The sequence below is a fragment of the Quercus robur genome, chromosome 3, assembly GCF_932294415.1.
Source record: "Quercus robur chromosome 3, dhQueRobu3.1, whole genome shotgun sequence".
In the NCBI taxonomy this organism is placed as follows: domain Eukaryota; kingdom Viridiplantae; phylum Streptophyta; class Magnoliopsida; order Fagales; family Fagaceae; genus Quercus; species Quercus robur.
In genome coordinates this window covers 48,394,165-48,406,013 of record NC_065536.1, presented here as the reverse complement: position 1 = coordinate 48,406,013, position 11,849 = coordinate 48,394,165, and the positions used below count along the sequence as shown (strand labels likewise).

At 37.4% G+C, this 11,849-nt stretch overlaps 1 pseudogene; it reads left to right on the top strand.

Moving 5' to 3' along the window:
- Nucleotides 1-894: 894 nt before the first annotated feature.
- LOC126719692 (BAG family molecular chaperone regulator 5, mitochondrial-like) lies at nucleotides 895-2,067 on the top strand (annotated as a pseudogene).
- Nucleotides 2,068-11,849: the final 9,782 nt, after the last annotated feature.

The window sequence follows — 11,849 nt, the reverse complement described above, 5'->3', positions numbered from 1 at the left end:
TGATACCAATTATTGGTTAAACAATTAAAGTTAATTAAACAATTTTGTGATTGGTTGTTGGCTTTTGCCAGAAATAAGCCTACTTGCATGGGAATAAAATGGATCAGCAGATAATAGGGGAATTGCTAATAATTAAATCTTTTAGAATATTTATTTATCATATAATTATTGTTTTAAAGACCCGATTATCAAAATAAAAGGGATTAATTTTAGAATACGAGTTAAAAACAAGTCCAGGTGCAATTCCTGACTTAGAAAATCTCTAAAAAATAGTCCAAATTGAACCAAAATTGGAAGTGGGGCTTGTCGCGTGAAAGGGCTGATCGGCACTCCAAGCCAATCGGCACTCTTGGAGTGCCGATCAGCATAGGGTAAGTGCCAATCAGCATTTCCTAAGTGCTGATTGGCACAACTCCGAGGCTCAGCCCGTAAATGCTTTAATTAAGCTAAAACATATCTATTTCGAATTTTTGGGGATAACGACGCAATCCAATTCGTATCTAATCCTATTCAACTTATTTTTCAAGCATCCAACCTCTATAAATAGGAAATCAGGGCCTTTTTTCTGACTTCTTTGCTCCCCTTACGTTAAAGACATTTTGGAAGCCTTGGCTTTAAGAATTTCTTTTCCGTAAGTGAACATATTTTAGATCTCAAAGAGGTTAAACTTCTTTGATTTCTAAAATATTCTTTCATTGAAGGGTATATTCATGCATGTATGTCTTTACTCTCACTTTTTGTTTATTCTTTTCTTTCTTATCTGATATATGTATTTTGTTCATTGCATGATTTTTAGGAATATATGTTTGATTTTATTCATTGTTGATACAATCTTGTTCATATTTTTTTCTGCCATGTTCACATGTTTAATTTGTTGTTTAATAGTTGATTAACATGTCTAGGTTTAAGATTTGGTTCTTCCTTAAATTTCAAGATCTGCAATAAACCACTAAAAACAATTTTTTTTAAAAAAAAAAATTGGTCTGTATTTTCATTAAATACAGATCTGAAATTTTCAGCACATAAAAACTAGTAAGTATTTTCATTAAATACAGATCTAAAAAGTTTTTTTTCATAACAAAACAGATATGTATTTTCATTAAATACAGATTTGAAAATTCTTTTGAACAAAAACTGATCTGTATTTTCATTAAATACAAATCTGAAATTTTTTTGGCATAACAAAACAGATTTGTACTTTTATTAAAGGGATAATTACAGTAAACCCACCTGAGGTTTGGCCCGTTTACACTTTACCTACCCATGGTTTAAAACTTATCACTTTGCTCGCCTGAGGTGCCTTCCGTTAGAGATCTGTTACCCACCTCTCCCTTTGCCGTTAGAAAAACACATTTTTAGAGAAAAACAAACATAACAAAGATAAAAAAGTTAGGGTTTTTTTTTTACTTAAGAACTTCACGATCTCAATCCAACTCCGCCACTAAGATCCAGTCCGCATACCGGGCCCACGCGATCCGCACCCTGTACAAAAAGATCTCAGCCGTCAGCTCCGAAGCTGATCACCTCCAGCGCTTAATCCAACGGCAAGAAACGGTGGACGCAATCTACAGCAACGAGCGGGAGAAGCTGAGGATGAACGAGGCCCTGATGGGTCTGCTACTGAAGCTGGACTCGGTGCCCGGAGTTAATCCAATGGTGAGGGAGGTGAGGAGGAAGGTGAGTAGTCGGATCGTGGCGTTGCAGGAAATACTCGACGCTGTTTCGGAGGCAAAGACGGTTTACGACGACGACTGTTACGAATACAAGTTTGTGAGGAGCTGGGACGACGTCGTTACGCAGATGGAGGAAGAGGTTTGTAGAGAAAGAGGAGGTGATGAGATGGAGAGGTTTTATGCTGAGCATTTGGGGTTTCGTTGCTTGTAGAGATTTCTCAGTGGGCCCTGATCTTCTGTGCTCCGGTACAGACTCTACACCCCTATATATATATAGTGTATGTATAGTTTAATAGTTGATTGTGTAAGTCTAATCTAATTTTCGTTCTCTGATTTCGTTTGTAGAAGGATCCAGATGCACAAAAGTATGGACAAGAGAATAGCAATACTGTTGGTTTGTGTTTTGTTCTAAAAGAAGTTCTTAAGAAATAAAAAATCCTAACTTTTTGATCTTTGTTATGTTTGTTTTTCTCTAAAAATGTGTTTTTCTAACGGCAAAGGGAGAGGTGGGTAATAGATCTCTAACGGAAGGCACCTCAGGTAGGCAAAGTGATAAGTTTTAAACCACGGGTAGGTAAAGTGTAAACGGGCCAAACCTCAGGTGGGTTTGCTGTAATTATCCCTTTATTAAATATAGATTTTAATTTTTTTTGCATAACAAAACATAATACAGATCTAAAATTTTTTTTGTATAACAAAACAAATCTGTATTTTCATTAAATACAGATTTGAAAATTTTTTCAAAACAAAAACTGATCTGTATTTTCATTAAACACAAATCTAAATTTTTATGCTTAAAAAAAAAAAACTAATATGTATTTTCATTAAATGCATATCTAAACCTTTTTTTATAATAAAAAAAATGTTTTCTTCAATGTAAAATATCACAAATTTTGTATTTCTTCTTAAATAAAAAATGCAAATTTTGAATCCTTAAAGAATGAATTAATCTTGAATTTGGGAACTTCAATATGTCATGCATCATTTAAATGGATATGTAAATGGTCATTTAGAGTCTAGAAGACCACACTTCGTCTGGGCAGAATGGGTGCCTAACACCTTCCCATTCTGTAACCTAGCCCCTAAATCTAGATTTTGGTTCGTAGATAGTGTGTTATCCTTTCTTTTTTAGATTGTAATCTAGGAAACAAAGCTTTGTAATTTTTTTTTACTAGATTTTAATCTAGGAAACAAAGCCATGTAAACGTTATTTTATCAAATTGTAATTCATTCAAATTAATGAGAGGTTGTATTATTGAAGTATGTACCTTGTGTATTTCTTTTTTCTTTTTTCTTTTTTTTTGTAACAAAAAAATAAGTGGTGACTCCAAATATAATCTTGAAAAGGGAAGGTGTCGATGCCTCACCCCTTTTCTAAGAGCACCATTTGGAAGCTAGTATTTTCTACAGTCTCTCATAGTGGCGACTCCGCTGGGAATGTCGAGGGCTAAGCTTCACATTAGACTTCAAATTACCAATTATATACCCTTGTTTTTTGTATGATATTTTTGTTTGGTTCTTTATGTCTTGTTTTATTTGTATAATATTTTGTTTGAAGTTGCCATGTTGGTTATTAAAAGCTTTTCCTAATTGTCATAGTGTGTACCATCAAAATAACAAATATGCATGTACCTATCTCAATATATGGTGGTAGTAACCATGGATCACCGGTCTTCATTAGATTCGGGTACCCCAGTGGTGAACTCACTAACCCATAGCCCAAAGTCATTGGATCATTTCTTGTTGACTAAAAAGGATAGACCATGCTCTTGGACCAACGTAATGGTCATCACATGACAAGTTGGGAGGTGTAACTTCCTAGATATGGGAAACAACAAAACAACAAACCCACCCTACAATGTAATGACTTAGAACCTATTCTTATGCCAGTTCATGTTAAAATTGCATTACATTCTTTGTATGTTTGTTTGGTTGATAGATTGATATAAATGAAGATGGGGACCTAGCTTTGTTTGACCCAACCAAGCCTTTTCTTAGGGGAGAATTTGGTCAAGATCAGAGGGAAGACTCCAAAGAGAATCCAAGAACAATAGCCAAGCTAGTAGTTCTAGCTCCAAGCCTATCACAGTACTAAGGCCCGTGAGTATAAAAGGTACTCCGTAGTTACAACATCTCAACCTTGTGTTCGACTTGCAAGACAGCATAGCCAAAAGAAATCTGAAGACTTTGTCACCATGGTAGAGGGGGAAGAGCACCCAAACACTGAAGAGCCAATGAACACTCAAGAGCTACTAAACACTATGGTGGCAAGCCAAATTCAGTTAAGGTAATACATGAACCTTATCGTGCAGCAGTTTCAGAACTTGAAGGGTAGCCAAGAGGAAAACAAGACCAATTAGAATCCCCCTATCTCGAAGAGTGAGAAGAAGATTAGTAAGATGGAGGAGATGATCAAAAGGGCCCACAAGATGGAAGATCTCATGGATTACCAAAAGCTCTCGCTTTTCTCAAATGTGAGATTGCCCCTAAAGTTCAAGATGCTAGTCTTGGACAAGTTCGATGGCACAGGCTGCCCCAAATCCCACCTAAAGATGTACGTGAGGGCTATGCAGCCCCTGGGAGCTACTAAAGAAATGTTGGCACAAATGTTCCAAAATACCTTGACTAGAGTCGCTCTTAGATGGTTCCTCAATGTTGAAGACAATAGAGCTAGAAACTAGGAAGACATTTGCTAGGTTCTAAAGACTTAGGATTTTATGTATTTAGAACTCTAATGTGTATTGTTGGCAAACCATGATCAAAACAAGATGTTTAGTCGTGTTTAGACTTGCTCAAAGTTGTGTCATTTATGTAAATTTGGATTTAAGTTGATGCAGATTTAATAAAGCAATTCGACCTGGTTCGATTGATCGAAGCTTAGGCTCAATCAATCGAAATTCGGGTAGAATGCATTTTCTGCAGAATTCCAACTCATCCCTAGTTTATTTAAAGTGTTTAGGGTTTTGTGTTTTTGCCCTAGGTATATAAGGCAAACCCTAGCCACGTTTTAGTGTTGCTCATATTGCTGTTTGTGTATATCTCTTGTGAGATCTGTGAGGAGCTTTCTTTTACACAAACTTAGGATTATCAAGAAGGAGATTCGTTCAAGAACTTGATGATCATTCAGTTGCTGCCATAAGAACTTAAAGAAACACAAGTGGGTGTGCTTGTACTTGTTGGAGAATCCAAGAAAGGAGGAGTCCGTGGTTTTGGAGCTTGCACGTGGTCATGTTTGTAAGTTTCTACTGGTGGGTAGCAATAGGATGTTAGCGGTCTAAGTCCTATTGTAAAACTTCGATTCTTTTATAATGAATTCAAGTTTACTTTGAGGATAGCTAGGTTAAATCCTCCCCAGGTGTTTATCGGTTTGGTTTCCTGGGTGATCATATCATTGTGTTATTTATCTTTCCGCTGCTTTGCATGATATGATTGTTTGATTGTGATAACTTAGATTTGGAATTTGGACTAAGTAATAACTTGGCTAATTAACTAGGTTGATCCAATTATGTTTTAAGGGGTCTAAAAAACTTTCAAGTGGTATCAGAGCGGGTTGCTCTCTTGTTGTTGATCTTTTGATCACTAAGCTGATCCTTGACTCCTGTTGTCATGGAACATGGACATTCTCTTGTTATTCCTCCTCACTTTGATGGGAATAACTATGCTTATTGGAAAGTAAGGATGAAAGCATTCCTGAAATCAATTGATGAGAGAGTCTAGAACTCCGTCGAATACGGATGGGAGAAGCCTACTACTCCTGTTAGTGAGTGGCAAACTTCTCAAAAAGAAGCAGCCACGTTCAATAGCAAAGCTATGAATGCTATCTTTAATGCTGTTTCTATGGAGGAATTTAAGAGAATCTCTAATGTTGAGGTTGCTCATACTGCTTGAAATATCCTCCAGACTGTGCATGAAGGCGTAAAGGCTGTCAAAATCAACAAATTGCAGCAGTTAACTTCTAAATTTGAAAGCATTAGGATGTTTGATGATGAATCTTTTGATGAATTCTATGTTAAACTTAATGATATTGTTAATTCTGCATATAACTTAGGTGAAATCTATGATCAACCTAAAATTGTTAGGAAGATTCTCAGATCTTTGACTGAAGATTTTAGACCCAAGGTGACTACCATCACTGAGAGCAAGGATGTGGACTCCATCCCTGTTGATGAACTTGTAAGATCTCTTCAATTCTATGAGTTGGACCTACCTAAGACTAGCAAATCCAAATCAATGGCTCTTAAGTCAGTTGATAATGTTGATGTTGGTGGATTTGATGATGAGCTCTCTGCTACAGAGATTGCTTACCTTGCCAAGAACTTTAGGAATTTCCCTAGAAACAACAACAGAAGGGCAAGAAATAAGAACACTGCTGAACCTAGAAACTTTAGGAAGAATGATCCCACTAAGGTTAATAACACCGATAAACCTAAAGAAAAAGTAGGTCAATCTTCTAATAATTCTATGGGTCCTCAGTGTTTTGGATGTCAAGGGTATGGTTACATGAAATCTGAATGTCCTACTTACTTGAAGTCTAAGGGTAAAACTATGGTTGTAACCCTTAGTGATGGTGAAGTTTCTGATGATGAGTCTGGTTGTGACGAGGATGGAAACTTCATTGCTTTCACTGCTACTGCTGTAGTCAATGAAAGTGTATCTGCTGAAGAGAACCCTTCTGATGGGGAACTCTCTGAGGATGCAGATCTTCAAGAAGCCTACAATAAACTTTGCAAAGTTGCTGCAAAGGATGCTATGAATGTTGAATTAGGCTTAAAGAAAATTGCATCTCTTGAGCTTGATAAGAAAAATTTGCTTGTTAAATTGTTTGATGCTACTAAACTGTTGAATAATGTGAAGACTAAGAACATGCTTTTGCTTGATAAAGTTAAGAATTTGGAACATGAGTTTTCTGTTGCTAGAGAACAATCTAATAGGTCTGCTAGTTCCAAACTTGATCATATGCTTAGTGTTCAAAAGTCTCCTTCTGACAAAACTGGGTTAGGTTTTGTAGAAAGCATCAATGTGTCTACACCAAATTCCACTATCTTTGTTCCTTCATCTTCTTCTGAACCCTCTGTGAATGAGGTTGTGAGTGAGGTTGTCAAACCCTTAGAAGTTACACCTCCTAGGAAAATTAGGGTTGATCTGAAAGAGTCTAAACCTAAGCAGCCTACCCTTTCTAAGGACAAGTCACATGATAAGCCTGCATGGGTTTGTCATTTTTGTGGAAAGTCTAGACACATTCGTCCAAACTGTTACAAGTTGCAACATGCCAAGAGAGCAAACAAACTAAAAGTATTTGTGCCCCAAGCACAAGATCCTATGGTACTCATTGGTGAATTGGTAAAGGCTCTAAACCTTTATTCCAATCCTGGAGTTGGAAATCATATGCTCGTGGTGCATCTAAAAAGTTTTGGATGCAAAAGGCTTAATCTAATTGAGTCCTTCTAACATGGTCCTTGTACTTCATTGCTATTCTTTGTGACCATTGTTCTTTGGTTTTTGTTTTCTTTATTTCTAGGATTTGCATTGCATAACATTCATGCATTTCATTCTAGGTTGTTTTTGTTTATCTTTTTCAAATTTTTTTTAAAAAAAAGGAAGAAAAAGGAAGCAAGTTGTGTTTTGCACTATTTTCTTGGTTTTTGAAAACAAGGTTGGTCAATTTATTTTCACTTAACATGTCTTTTGTACTTTGTTTAGCTTTGATGAACTTACTCATTGCACTTTACTAGTTGAAGCTTTGTAGTGCATGTTGTGTGGGAAAGATGCTTATGATTTTGATCACTTTGTCTTGATCTTGAAGTCACATGTCTTTGACTGTCGGACTTGAACCTTTAGAGAAATGCATAAATAACCATCTCACCACTATTCACTAGCCAATCATGAACACCTTAGTGCATATCGTAAGATTTTGTGCTCGAGAAAGTGTAGCACATGCACAAAAAGATCATAAGATGTAGCCTCGGTTTAAATGCTAAAATTGGTGTGTACATTATTGGACTAAAAGCTAAATCAAATAATTGCTAAAATTGGTGTGTACATTATCCCGGCTATTATAATAAGTTTCTGAATAATTTAAAATTGGTGTGTACAATATGAGGCAAAATCAAGAAACTTACATGATTGCAAGCTTATGATCTAGGACATGTGGGAGTTATATGATGTAACCCTTTTAGTAATAGTCTCCTTCAAATTCTATGTGATGAATTTTGTAGACTTTGTGTTTAATTGCTATACACATATCACCTCACATGTATCTCAAACTTTTGCCAGTTGCACACACTACACAAGTTACTCTTTGCTAAACATTGTACATGTTATTGTGTGTGTCTTTGGTCTGACCAACCAAGTTTGCAAATACTTTGAGTTTTTATGCAAAACAGATTTGATGCTTGAGAATTTATGGAGAATGTTTGGTGATCTTAATTTTGGGAAAACTGGGTTTAAAACTTTGTTTTTGAAATACATGTCATCACATACTCATGCATTTTGTTCATCAATTTCAATACTTTGAGGTGTTTCTAAAATGTGTCTTTGTTATTTTCAAAACTGTGTTTTTTTCTCAAAAATTTTGTGAGCCTCTATCTGGTTCGATTGATCCAATCTGTATTTCGATCAATCGAAATTGTTTTAAAATTGTTTAAGGAAGCCTTTGTCTGCTTCGATCGATCCAAACTGATTTTAGATCAATCAAAATTGTTTTGAAATTGTTTTAAAATTTTTAAAGAAGCCTCTGTTTGTTTCGATCAATCGAAACTGATTTTCGATCAATCGAAACTCATGAATCAGGTTTTTTAAAAATCAGATTTGACTTGTTCAAACTTACTTTTCAAAAGGGGTTTTCAAACTTTTTCTCTCTCTCCGAATTGGACAAGGCTAGCCCACAAATATTTTGTCGTTTTCCTCTGGAGTTTTTGCAAGGTTTTCCTCTCTATAAGCTGGTAAGTCCATTGTGCCCTTCCTTTTGCATTTTATTTCATATTTTCATGCATTTCATTGGGTATCAGGTCCAGGAGATTTTGAGGGGTGCATGCTAAACAAAGCCTTTCTAACCTCTTCTGGTGTGTAGGGTTGGTAGGGTTGAAGGAGTGTATGGTTCATATCTGTATGGACCACCTTATCCACCGAGTCCAAGACCGACTCCAAATTTGTTAGGTTAGACGTTGTGAACAAATTCTGAAAATAATTTTCAGCCAATCTGGCTATATCAACATCTAATGTACGCCATTGTTCATGCTTATATAGGAATCCATGGATATGGTTCTTTCATCTTCGTCGGCTGGCTCTTTGATGAAAATATCTTGTATTTTTGTCTCCTGCAAGAAGCCAAATAGCCCTAAACCGCTGTCTCCAAAACAATTCATCCTGTAAGAGCAAACAATTTATCTCATCCTGAACTTTGTGAATCTGTCTTGATTTTTGGCTAGGTTCATAGAGGTTAATGCCTCTAATTCTGCATACTTCACCTCAATTTACTCCTTAGAATTGCCCAAAGTTCAGCTCCACCTCACCAAAGCCATACGACAAGCCTTTATTTTTTCAAATAATTGATACATGCGGCTACCTGTGAGGTTCACTCTTTCCTATGCCTCTCGGATCACCCCCTCACAAGCCGGATCCAATGCCCACCACTCTTCAAACCTCTTTGGCTTTCGTCTCCTTCTAATAAATTGTGTGACTTCCTGTGTGGTAATCAAAATTGGCTCATGATTAGAGTATGCTGCATGGAGGTGGTGCACTCTTGAAAATGGATAGATTTCCCTCCATTTAGTATTTGCACATGCCCGGTCCAACCTCTCTTGGACAAAAGCCCTTCTCGGCCTTCCATTCCTCCAGGTAAAGATGTTTCCAATGAAGCCAAGATCGCTCAAACCACAATGTAATAGTGCTTGGCGAAATTCCTCAACTGGCCTAGGTGGTCGTGGTAGGCACCCTTTCTTTTCATCTAATGACAATATCACGTTGTAGTCACCCACACACAACCACGGCATGGAATCTCTAGAGTTCAGGTGCCTTAAGAGCTCCCAAGACTCATGTTTTCAATGTGCCTCCGGTCTTCCATAAAAACCTGTTAATCTCCAAGGTGTAGGTGAATAATTCATGATTCGGGCATCAATATGATTCAAAGAAAAGTTTGCATGTGTAAATCAACTCTTGCCTTCCACATCATTGCCAGGCCACTTGCTCTACGGACACATGGGACTGCTAGCATAGATTCATAGTGTAAATCAGCTTGAATAGTTTTCATCTCTTCAACTATCTGTTTTGTCTCCATGAGAAACAAAATATCGGGAGCTTTCCCTCTCACCAAGTGAGAGAGTACAGTGCCTGCATGAGGTTCCCAAGCCCCTAGCAATTCCAACTTAGGGCGATCATTGTGCTCGGCGGGGCTAGTCATCAGCCTTTACCATTTTGCTTTCAATTTCTTTTGCCGCTGCCCTTGATTTTTTCTTGGACCCATCTTGTGCTGCCCCTACTTGTGATCTTTTTTTTTTCCTATTTCTATTCTACCCATGATTGTTGTATTGTTGGCTAAAGCTTCCCTAGCAATTTTTGTCCACTTAGGAGTCTTTGGTCGTGTGGTTTGATGTGAAACACGTGACTGCCCCTCAGTTTCGTGTGTGGCTAGGGTTTCACGTTGAAAATTTTTTCCTAAGTTGACCATATTGCCCACGTAAGCTATTGGAACCGTAATAAATTCCTCAGCCTTTAATTCTGCATGTTGCTCCTTCCCATTTAGTTCCTTGCTGTTTGAAACCTCATAATTATCCAAGTTTATTTCCCTCATAACTCCTGGAGTAATTCCCTCCGTAATATCTGGATTTATATCCTCCATAATGGTTGGTTTGGTCATGCCGTGACCATTTTGTGCATTTAGTGCGATCATTGAGTCCATTACTCCCTCATTATTGTCACGTTCCACGCTGGTATCGGACCGAGTAGGAGCCACCACTAGTATGTCAGTTTGTCTGTGAGGGTTGGTGGTTCGTTTGCTGTCGATGGGGTGGGCTTGGTGCCTCCTTTCTTGGTTGCTCTCTCTGCCTTCAACCCCCAGCCCGTAGCCAGTCTTCATAGGGAAGCTCTTCCCCCTTTCTGACACTCGGACCTGAACACACCTTTGCCTCATGCCCCAACAGTCCACACCATAAACATAATCCCAGCAGCCTTTCGTATTGGAAAGCCACCCACACCGTATCCCCCTTCGGGTTGAGGACTAGTGCCCTACAGCAAACCGGTTTGTCCAACGGCATGTCGACTCTGACATATAGGAATTTAGCTTGGTTTGCTGCTATGGCTTATAGTCAACCTTGATGACCCTCCCAATTCCTCTTCTAATGTCTCTCCTAGCCTCCTCACTGATCAGGTTGAAAGGCAATCCCCATACTTGCACCCAAATGGGAATTGTTTTGAAATTCACCAAGAAAGCAGTCATTCCTTTTTCCCACCGTCGCAATAGTAGGATATGATTTTCGAAACTCCACTATCCGTTATTCATAACCCACTTCAGTTGGCTCTCCATCGTGAATTTAAATTGGAACATCCCACCCCTTACCTCTGTAATCATCATATCCTTCCCCATCTTCCATACAGACCTAAGAAGGTTTTTCATAGCTCTGAAGTTAATATTTTTAGTTGTATGGAATCTTCCCACTAGACTAAGTGAACAATCCTCTAATATCTTCTCCCGATTTTCTGCACGTACTATAATCACCTCACCTTCTTCTGCCATTAACTTAATCTTTTGTAAACGTTCAATAAATTCCGAGTCCGTGTCGAGGAAAGAAAAATTAGAAAAAATGATGATGAATGACAAAACCTACACCTAGCAGGGGAGGAGAGTTTGTTTTGTGACCCACACTGTAGGGTAGGAAGAAAGAAATCTCACTCTTCATGTGAAAGGAAACTCCTAGCAAGAGGAGTAGAAAAAATATTGTATTTGGATTTTCTCTTTTAATATATACTAGTGTGTAGCCCCGTGCATATGCACGGGTACAATTTAAAACAATTATAATTATACGGTTAAAATTATACCTTATTTTTTAAAAGAGATTCAAATTATACATGGTATTAGCTTACACTTTTTAAAAACTATACATTTCTAAAATATGTAATGGTTTTCTCATATATATATATGATTTAGAATTTTATTGATTTTAGACTCTTTGGTTTTTACAC